This window comes from Lepeophtheirus salmonis, chromosome 6, assembly GCF_016086655.4.
Source record: "Lepeophtheirus salmonis chromosome 6, UVic_Lsal_1.4, whole genome shotgun sequence".
In the NCBI taxonomy this organism is placed as follows: domain Eukaryota; kingdom Metazoa; phylum Arthropoda; class Copepoda; order Siphonostomatoida; family Caligidae; genus Lepeophtheirus; species Lepeophtheirus salmonis.
Window position 1 is genome coordinate 6,728,828 of NC_052136.2, and position 11,059 is coordinate 6,739,886.

Here is an 11,059-nt window from a genome sequence, read left to right on the forward strand (position 1 = left end):
TCCCTGCAACCCAAACTTGGCAGTACCCATTTTGATTTAATCGAACCATTGTCATATCCCATCAAATATAGAAATTAATAAGTGGTACACTTATTAATGCTCATGATGTTCAAAACTTAACTTAGATATTCTTAATTAAAAAGTATGACTATGTGCATAAATATATATGCAAATGTATATTGTCTGATTTAGGCTTAATTTACTATAAGAGAGCACGGTTTTATTGCACTTTTTCCTGAGAACAAGCTTAACCTATGTGATGGAATATGATTTTGAAGAATCTGTGTATAATTACTCTAGAATCATAACAAAATTCAAAAAGTTCCCAAGTATCCATTTTCGAACACCATCAAGCACCAAATCCTAGGATAATCAGAATTAGAAAAAAATTCTTGTTGTGTTGATATACATAAGTGCATTATAGAAATGTAAAAACTGAATGATATAGTTGATCGCAGAAGGGTAAAAGGGCTTAGTGAAGGAGGAGACAGATTAAGACTAGAGTTAAATAATGAAGTATGGGGTCTCGTATTTGATACGTTAAAGGTGGAATAAAAGAAGTATATGTACTAAATAATATAGCAGTTTATTCTAATACACCGTAGATCAACTATATTTAGATAAGAGTAGAAGACGACAAATATCTTCTTAGTCCACAGATTTGATCATCTAGCCATATCCGATTCTCTCATCTCTTCAACACCTAACTAGGCGATTTACCACGTTCAAGGAAGGAAGCTCGATATAGAAAAAATAAATATGTAATATTATTAATCAATTGATGAGTTAGAATTCTTGGTTATGAGGCAATATTCGCTAGGCCATTCGACTGAGGGTGATACAGAATAAAACAAAGCACTCCCCTTCCCACTATTTTAATGTTAAGAAGGACCTGATCATCAAAATCCCCAGCTTGCATCCATCGTCCTGGCAAGTAGTGATCGAAATACTCCAGTTTCGAACCTCTAGAACAGGATCTCCCCTTTAACCAACACCTTTCTAACATCTCACCTCGTACTCCGTTTCTCCTCTTAAGCTGTTAGGGGAGAGTAAACTTTAGTCTCAGCACACTGGAAGAGTAAGAGCTTCTTCCGCTTTTCCAACACGTTGGTTTGGACCGGTGATAGTGGTTTGAATGAATAGGTTAGACACTACTTATAATAAGAGATAATCCCCCTTTGGCCATTGCGTTGCTTGAGGAGAGAGACTCCTCCGGCGTAATATGAGAGTCTATTTCAAGGCTTAAAGCAGGTATACTGCTTACACGAAGTAAACAAAACGGATCCCATGTCCCATCAATAATATAAATTATGAAGTGCTTACTGCTTAGCATCAACATGTTGATATTTACAAATGTTATTCAACTATTTAGTGATGATACCATCCTTTACTTTTGATTGAAGGTAATTCTAAAATAATGTATATATGATACGCCAAGAGAATACTGCGCCAAATAGAAGTAAGCTGAAATGATCCGCGCTGAAAAGAGGCTCCCTAAAAAGATGTACGCCAAAAAAAGGAACAAAAGGAAGTGCGCCCAATTGAGTGGACACGTTTTAAAAATGCCAATTTTGAACAAAAAAAAACAAACAATCCTGCTTTCTTTGTTAAGCCCAGGATTTTTCTGCCCATGTGTTATAAGCTGAGAAATTGAACAAAAATGAACTAGTTTGAAGAACGATGTAATAGCCAGGAATATAATTGTGTTCGATTTTTATTTAGTACCAAAGACCGCGGTCTATTTCGGTCCCATTTAGTCGAGTTGCACTTATTGGTCCTTGAAAACAGTAACATCGATTCCTTGTGAGATCCTTGTGGGTGTTTTTCCTTATTTAATTATATATTATGATATTTTTTTTAATACTCCTTTAATTGGTTGGTTGGAGTTGCACTGATTAAATAATATAAGTAAACATTATAGTATAACAATTACTCCATCTAACCTCGGAATATTTTTGGTCAAATCCATGTACAGAAAGTATATTTCTTTCTCTAGAAATCGCCTGGGGCAAACCCACATTAAATTCAAGAGAATAACATCTCCTGAGCGTGTTGTCCATGAGCTACGGTGATTCAATTAATGATTATATAACTTAGTAAAACTATAATGTGTACGTATTGTAATGCTTCATTATAAAAACATGAATCTTTTTATATGATATTAGTTGGGTTGACTTAAAATATCCTCAATTGATATAAAATTTAAAAGTTTTAGACGGAAATATGGGGGAAAATGAAATTAGATTGGTCCATTTCCAAGAATGGAAAGAAACAATTAAAAAAATATCTATACACAGAAGAGGTTAAATTTCATACTAGGAAAATTATTTTATTATTTGCTAATTTGAAAATTGTACTGCTATATAAAGGGAGTCTTAAAATCGTTGCATGCTATAAGCAGTACTAGCGTATCGCGTCTGCATGATTATTATTCTTTTTAAAATAGGGATGAACAATTTTTTGTTAGATAATTTAATTAATATATATGACAGAATATGTGTAAATCTACAAAACTTATTACTTAAAAAAGTCAATTTCAACTATTATTGTGTATTATTAAAAAAAAAAAAAAATGTGAACAGAAGTAACTAATTTCCCTTAGGAAATACATAAAAACTCCTTAATATTCCTTACATTTCTAAACATTTTTGTTAAATGTAATAATACAGTACTACAATTATAATTTTTATAAATATTTTGCAAACTTTAAGTTGTTGTCGACTTATCACATACTAAACTGTTTTATTGAGCCAATAAAAATATGGACAATTGTTCATTAAATATCGGTTTACTCAAAAACTGGACAATAAATTTTGTTTAACCTCTCCAAATGTTTTGCATATAGTTATTACTATGTAGGTACTTAAATGTTTCCTTCTCAAGAATGGACTAGTATGATGACAGCTTTTGAAAATAAAAAACACTGTTCACGGTTACATTTGCCAACCAGAAGAAGCCCCTCCCAATTTCTAGGACATATTTTGTACCCATCTATCACTATGTATATATCCTTCTCTAGGAGAGATCTAATATTGAACCTACGAACATACTTAGGGTTCATAGAATAACATCTCCAGAGTGCGTTTCCCACTGATCTACGTAGCTCCGTCTAAATCATTTTACGAATTATTGGAAGTTTTATTTGAAAATAAAATTTCAATAAAATAAATAAAAGAATTGATGCACAGTTTAATAGTTATATTAGGTTTTTGATGTGAAGAAGAACTCACACACTCTCACTTTCTTCTTCTTTAAATAATGTAATTTCGTAGGGTGATACTGAATCCTTTTAAATGCTTAAAGAATAAGATTTAATTAATGTTATTAGGACTATTTTATTACACTCTCAGTAATATAAATATATATATAAAAAAATATAAAATAATCTATGTACAATGATTAATGTACTCTTACTAAAATGCTTATCGAATAAGATATTTCTTTTTATATGTTATTCAAGACTATTTTATTACTCTCTTAATTATATAAATATATAGGAAAATAATTATATTATTAGTTTTTTACTTAAATCTACTCGTAACTACATCTATACCAAAAATAATGCCTACATTTTTTCTTTGAAGGTAATTGAATAACGCAACAGACCAATAAATGATGAAACAATATGACCATTTGTTCTATTTACTTTTTTTTTAAATTTCTGATGCGTCAACATAAAACAATTAATGATCAAAAATCAAGAAAAGCTGAAAATCCAAGTTGGTTTTTATAAATTCATATATACAGACAGTTCCATATTTCGTAGACATATTTTGAGTTAGTTCTTGCCTTTGTTTTCAAATTTATCATTTGGATTAAAACACTCCTAAAAATCAATTATGTTTTATAACTTTTATTTGAGTTAAACCCTTCAAATAAAATAAATTCCCCATTCCTTTATAATATGTTACGCTCAATTTGGGCTACTTGAAGTGTACAATTTACAGCACCTCCAAAGGTTTAATAATAATGATTTGTTCATAAAAGTTGATGATAATACGTCATCATAGACTATAAATATAATCTATATTCAATTTTGAGAAAATCGCTTCCTTTTGTGTTCATGGACCACATATTTTACTCACGAAATATTTTTTATTTTATATGATTAATTATTAGGAAAGTTCTACAATTAATTTATATATATTTCTATTTGATGTAAAATATCATTTATTTGAGCAGAATTCCATATTTACAACTCTATTTGATAAAAATTGTTTATTCGTAAATGACTACTTTTTTGTGTGTATTAGAGTGGTTCAATTTTTGTTCGAAATGTTGTGAAGCATCATATAAGAATTATATATAATGTATTTATTAAAGTACAAGCTGGAGTACCCAAAGTTCCTCGAAGTTATTAAGTGTCAACAGACATCAAGACATACTTCCCTTTCTTTATATAGATTTATACTCCCAACTTCTTTTTTTTAATGACGTACTGAACTTTACCTTGTGATACATTGTGATCCGATTGTCATATAGCTACCACATTGTAACCTTGATTGTATCACACAAACTTTCTTCTGAAAATAATCAGATAAAAGACCCAAATCGGTTTTTAGTTTGCTAATTCTTCCCAGCTATGGAATTATTATTCAATAATTGTTGGGAATTGTTCATGGCTTAAAATGAACATACATATCTTGCAAAAAATATTATATTTTTCAAGGTAATACCAGCATACTATATTGTTACTTTGTTATATAATTTATTTTATAAAAATAACAAAATAATTAAAAAGGAGAAAGACACCCCCTAATTGACGTCACGAGGGATCGATTTGACTTTATTACTTGACTTTTAATCTGAAGAAACTCCTGTATCCATACTTTCTTTTCTACAACGTTATAACCTGATCTAAAAAATAATAATAAAAGGCGAGTACTTTGGTACAATAAATAAAATGTAATGATTTGAATGTTGATTAGGCTTAGCAAGCAGCATATGTAGTTAAAGCTCAGTACGTCATATTAAAAAAGAAAGAAAAAGGGTGTATATCAATATTATTGTTATGGCCCTCATTTAGGACAAGGACCGACGGTTTTGTCCGGTCCCATCCACTCATAATTTACGCATGAAATACCAGTTCCACATGTAAAAATTCCAGAAAAACTCCTTCTCAAATGTGTCACATTCCTTATATACTTATTCGGATGTATTTTCGGATGATTTGAAAGCAATGAAGGGTACTCCCATGAAAATATAACTCAAGGATGCACCGATTATACCCTAAAAATCTTTAACTACCCGCAAGATTTGATACATTACGGGAACATTGCAACTAAGGAGTTGTGAAAAGATAAGAGTTATTGAAAAAAATGAAGAAGTAATCAATTATATATCTCCAGCATTTTTGTTCCCAGTAAAGATAAAATTGCTGGTGTCAAAAGTAGCCTCTGTAACCTCACAAGGCTCTACCCACCTACTTTTTTGAGAACTCTTTAAGCAATCTGATGTAAAAGCCCCAGATCTCTTGCATGGACCCTCATGGACTAGAGGCAATTGGCAAAGGCTGTTTCTTTAACTCCTCCAGATCCAGTTTGGCCTTTTTAAGGGAGCTCTTCTTCCTTTCCAACGTTTCGGACTTGTGGACAGTGTAGACGGTGGCCCTGGAGACGCCCAACTGCTTGGAGTGTGCGAATGGAAATTCGTAGATAACGTTCATTTGTCATTTCCTCGACTTTTGCGTAAGCTAGAAAACTCAGGTTTTTCATCTAAATAATTGTTTATGGTTAAATATATCGAAATATGAATGAATTTCAATCACTTAACTTTCATTAATTATTGAATTCGTAAGTGCTCCGTTTTCAATGGACCCCCCGCTAAATCTTTTACTACATTTCTCACTCCAAAGGGAATATATACAAATCCCCGGACCCCAATGGGGTTATGCTCAACAAATGATAAATATTGCTCTCGAACAGATCAAACTATTTCAGGACTTGATGGCAGGTTTAGGCGCTGTTACAAATTACCCTGAGCTATCACAAAGAACTTGAGACGTTTCTGAGTGCTGTCTTGAGCATGGCTTTACGTTATTCAAAGATAAGGTCGACATCAGGTCTACAATGATATTCGCAGGATTCGAATTACCGATGATACAGAAATCACAAACAACGAAGTTCAACATTGGAGATCACATGCTTGTTCAAAATACACGAACCAGACAATGGGGCAGGGAAGGAGTCGTAACTGCTGTCACTCCTATTCGGCACTTCTACAAAATCATTGTTGATGGAAGAACTTACATTATAAATGAAACATTCCTTAAGTTAATGACTACAGTAAACCCAGGAATACCTTATGTATAAAATTTATTATTTTTGTATTTTTTTTTTGGATTATATATATAAATATTCTAAATATATCTTGAGGGGTGTGTTAGCCTATTTACTGTTTATTTTTATTGTATATATTTATTTCCTACCTACTTTTTGATATTATAATAAATTCAGTAGCACATACACTACACAAAATAAGCTAAAATTACAAAAACAAAGATTCACCTGTGGAACTGAATCAGTTCTGTACGTTCCCTAAAAACGAATGCTTCCTGAACAACACATCATTATTAACAAATCCCAAATAAAGACTTGAGATTATACGGTAAAAAAGAACTCAGTTTTATCTTTTACCGATTGACACTGCTTCTTATAAGAATCTCCATCCTCGTCCTTGCAGGGAACACTGGGTTAAAGGACATCCTGTTTTAATGCAATATCAAACGCAGTCTACTCAAGAGAATTATTAACATTTCATGGGGAATAACTTTATATGTATGTCATTGTCGTAACGATGTGTTCAAATGGTTTGAATAAAAGTTGTTTTGTAGTTCAAACGGTTTAAATAATAGTTGCCTTGGATGACATCAGCAAAATAATAAAAGCTCACTTATTTATTATCATATTTAAAAAAATATAAGTGTATCCGTTGAAATATTTAAAATGACGTCAGCTCAGATGCAGTTTCTTTTCTTTCATAATACAGCTTGCGTATAAAGAAGGTTTTTTGGATTGCTCAACACTTGCAGGAAGTTGCCTTTTACACATTAATGATATCAAACAATTTTTAAAAAGATATTTTACTATAGAGGTTCTGATTTGCATAATTTGGAAATATACCAGTGAAGCCCAACATTTTGAAAACAAAATTGCATATCCATAGAAGTTTAATGTGTGTATTTTTTATCAGAATGTTCACTGAGCTCTATCAAATTTAATTCTGCTCTTTGTAAAAAAAAAGAAAATGATGAAAAGGATTTTAGGCTATAACTCAAATACATTCTTTTTATTACAACAATAAAATGTTGTTCCTTTTTACCTCTGCAATCAATAGGCTTTTTAATTTAAATTTTGTTAGTTATCATTTGAGTACCTTATTTTACTTGGAGCTTTTGAAGTTTAGTGCCTCCTTTATGCGTATTATTATTCATGTTTCTCTTGTTCTTTCTTAATTCTAGATCAAATATATTATAATGCAATATTTACATAGCTGTTTCTTCACAAACATATATATTTATTTTAATTCTTTATTGATATAAAATATTTTATATCTATTCAAAATATTCTCCGCGAAATTTTTTTTATTGAAATTTGCTTGAAACTTTTTCGTGGATTAAAAAAAAATCACTTATGCGGTCGTAAATATCGTCCCATCAGTTACTACTACTGGAATAAGGTATCAAGATTAATACTTTTCAAAAAATAATAAAAATATGTTAGTCCAGTGCTTGGAAGTTATCATTAAATTAATTTGATGCTATTTTTTGATCAACACAAAAATAGCACAGTTTAAATTCACTTCAATACACATGCATAAACCTACATATAAGCAGCAAAGCAAAATAACAAAAACAAGTCATAGTCACGAAGATCATACTTATAAAAAGATTGCTAATAGTTCTACTTTCATAGTAGTAAGTAATTTTTTATTTGATTTGTGGATAAATATTTAATTTGGGGTTATTTAAGATAAAATAATAACTACTCGTAAAACCTAATTAGGCTACTGGAATAATTAATAATCAAATATTATGTATGGTATTTTCGTCATTCATATTTAATCTTGACCAAATAATTATTATTTGATTCATGTAAACATGCCATATATGTCATTTATTAGACACAGTCATATATTTTTGTATTTCTATCAATCCAATGATTCCTTTTCAAGCTGCTTAATTCATGATATACAGATGATTCTATCAAAAATAACTTTATGAAAAAATGTGAAGAAAGATTTATTATTAATTTTTTTTATAATAATTCATTTACAGAATGTAAAAAAGAATTACACGTTAAAATTTATCTCTGATCATAAATCAATTCTTATAGAATTTGAAGTTACGAATGGAAGAAGACACAATAAAAGATGGATTTGGAACCGTTTATTCTGAAAGACAGTGTGTGCCAGGGAAAAAATGTTGATGTAATTCTAAACACTAAGTTTGGGTAGGGGAGGTAATGAAGATTTCAAATGAGTAGGAAAACATGTATAAAGACTTTGAAAAATAGTGATAAAGTCCTTTACATGTACAAAGCCACACAAAAGAAAAAAAAAGAATTAAAAGTATACTCTCCACAAAAGAATTAAAGTCCGAAAATATGGTCTCTAAGATTATTAATAAAAATTATAGGGACAGTGATATCAGAGCAAAAATTCAATGAAATTGACCAAGTAGGAAAAAAAAGTACCCTCTTCTTAAAGCATTTGCAATGCAACAATCATCCTGTTGGGAATGTTTATTTGATAATAAAAAGGAACTACAAGTTAGTTACTCACCTGTTAACACGATTTTTACAGACTAATATAAAAATTCAACGAATGTGGAGGTTGCTCTGAGGAAATAAAAGTAAGGTTCGTTTGAATGAATAGGGAAGAGTTAGCTACAAAATTCAACCAACATGTATTTTTTCATGAATTATATGGCGGAAAAACATTCCCTAGTTATTCAGAGACTAAATAGGTAATATCCAAATACTACATTGACACATGTTTCTCCATTCGTCGGTGAACTGACAATTTTCGCTTCTACTTATTGATCCATTACAAACTGGAAAAAACAGTGTTTGGGATCCACATTGACCTCACTATCGTTTACCCTGATGCCTGTCCTCGTCGTACAACTATCTTTCAGTTGGCTGGCGAGGTCTGGAATGACACTTTAAGGCTCAAGAAAGGTGTTCCATCAGGACACTTACAATATTGCTAAAGAAAAAACCCCAATTGAGCGCTCAAGAGGTCTGGGCGGAGCTTTCCCTACCCCCATACGGTTTTTAGAATCCTAACTGATATCTCCGCTTCAAAAAAATCATCAGCGTATTGATACCCCATTCTCTTTCTTGGGCTAAAAAGGATGAGCGATTGTAGTACTTTACAGCCCTGATTATGCTCTTCATGGACTAGGGGAAGCAGTTTTTGGATTCCTACCTGTATGTAAAAGACAAATCCTGATTCTACTTGGACAGGAGCGAGCAGACCCCAAGGACCAGGAACCATCCACTGCTCGTCCAAAACAGACACCGATCCTGATGGGCTTTACATGTAAACCCAAGCGAGTTTTGTCCAAACCCTGCCTGCCGGAACCACAGTTAGCCACGAGATGTGATAGAGTACCTGCAGACGACAGGAAAGTGGTTTACAGCCTAAAGAAGAACAAAACTCTCTAGAAGGAACTTCTGCTCATGTGGAATAACGCACGTTCCTCCATAGCCAACGCAACCAGAAAGTTTCTTAACGCGGAGAAAGGTAGTAACGATCAAACAATGTCCCTACAGCTTGGATCTTAATCTCTGTGACCGATTTATCTTCCGTAAGATGAAGCACCTGCTCCGGGATTACGATTTTGAAAGCAATTGGAGAACCATAGAACGACATTATCCAAGCCGGATGAGACTATTTGACATGGTTGAGTACTTTTTTAAAACTTTTGAATGTAATTTTTTGTCTGAATGGGGAATTACTCAATAATTTCCGAGCAAACAATAAACTTAATGATTATCAAAAAACATATCAACGATAAAGAAATTATTTTTGCTATCAAAACTGTAACAAAAGAAACAGATCACCTGGTATACTGAAAATAAGTTTTAGAACATATCAAATGTTTGCAGACGAGTTAGCACCGATGTTAAAAAATGTATTTATACTTATTATTTTATGAAGATTATTGACTCCTTTTTCTAAATGCCAGTATCCTCATAAATATTCCAAAAAAACACAAATACCACCGTTTTGTCATAAATTTAAGATTAATAATCCTATACAGCACAGTTTATAAAATATTTGCATTTTAAATACCTTTAAGCTTAGGTTTTGAATATTTTATTAATATTTGTGTGAGTCGATATATTCTTTATTACCCTAATATAACATGTTTCTAGTATTTTCAATTAATTAAAATAAAATATTTTTATAAAAAATTTATTATTTTTTAAATCGTTATTTATTGCGAATTAATATCAATGGTACGTAAATTAATGGGGAGAAAATAATAATGATTATATACAATAAATTTATTAAAATTCGTTAAAATAATGAAAGAATGTAATAAAAAAAAACTACATTAGGAATAAAAAAAAGTAATTCAAATGTAAAAGTTGATTGTAAATATCAAAAATAGTGAAAGTTATAATGATAAATTCCCGTGAATGAGTTAACTTAATTTGCAATTACAAATGTAGGAAGTTTTATTAAATTACTGAAATATTGTGAAATAATCAAAATTCAAGGTTTATACACATATGTATACTAATGATCTCGCTTTGTAGTAAGTTAATTTACATATATTTATTGCATTTATATAAATTTGATTAGGCTTGTAAGTTTGGTTGTTGTTGGATACTCGAATAATGTTAATTTTATCTGATAAAAATCTTCATCATTATTCTTTTAATTCTTCAGGAGAAAAAATGTGTTTGATTACAGAAAGTAACATAAAATGTTGTTTTTTTTACCTTTAAAAATAATAAATAATGTGCTTTTAACCATTTGCCAAAGATAAAAGATTAGATTTATATGGCGTAAATTCGGAGGTCGAATATAAAAATTGTCAACACTT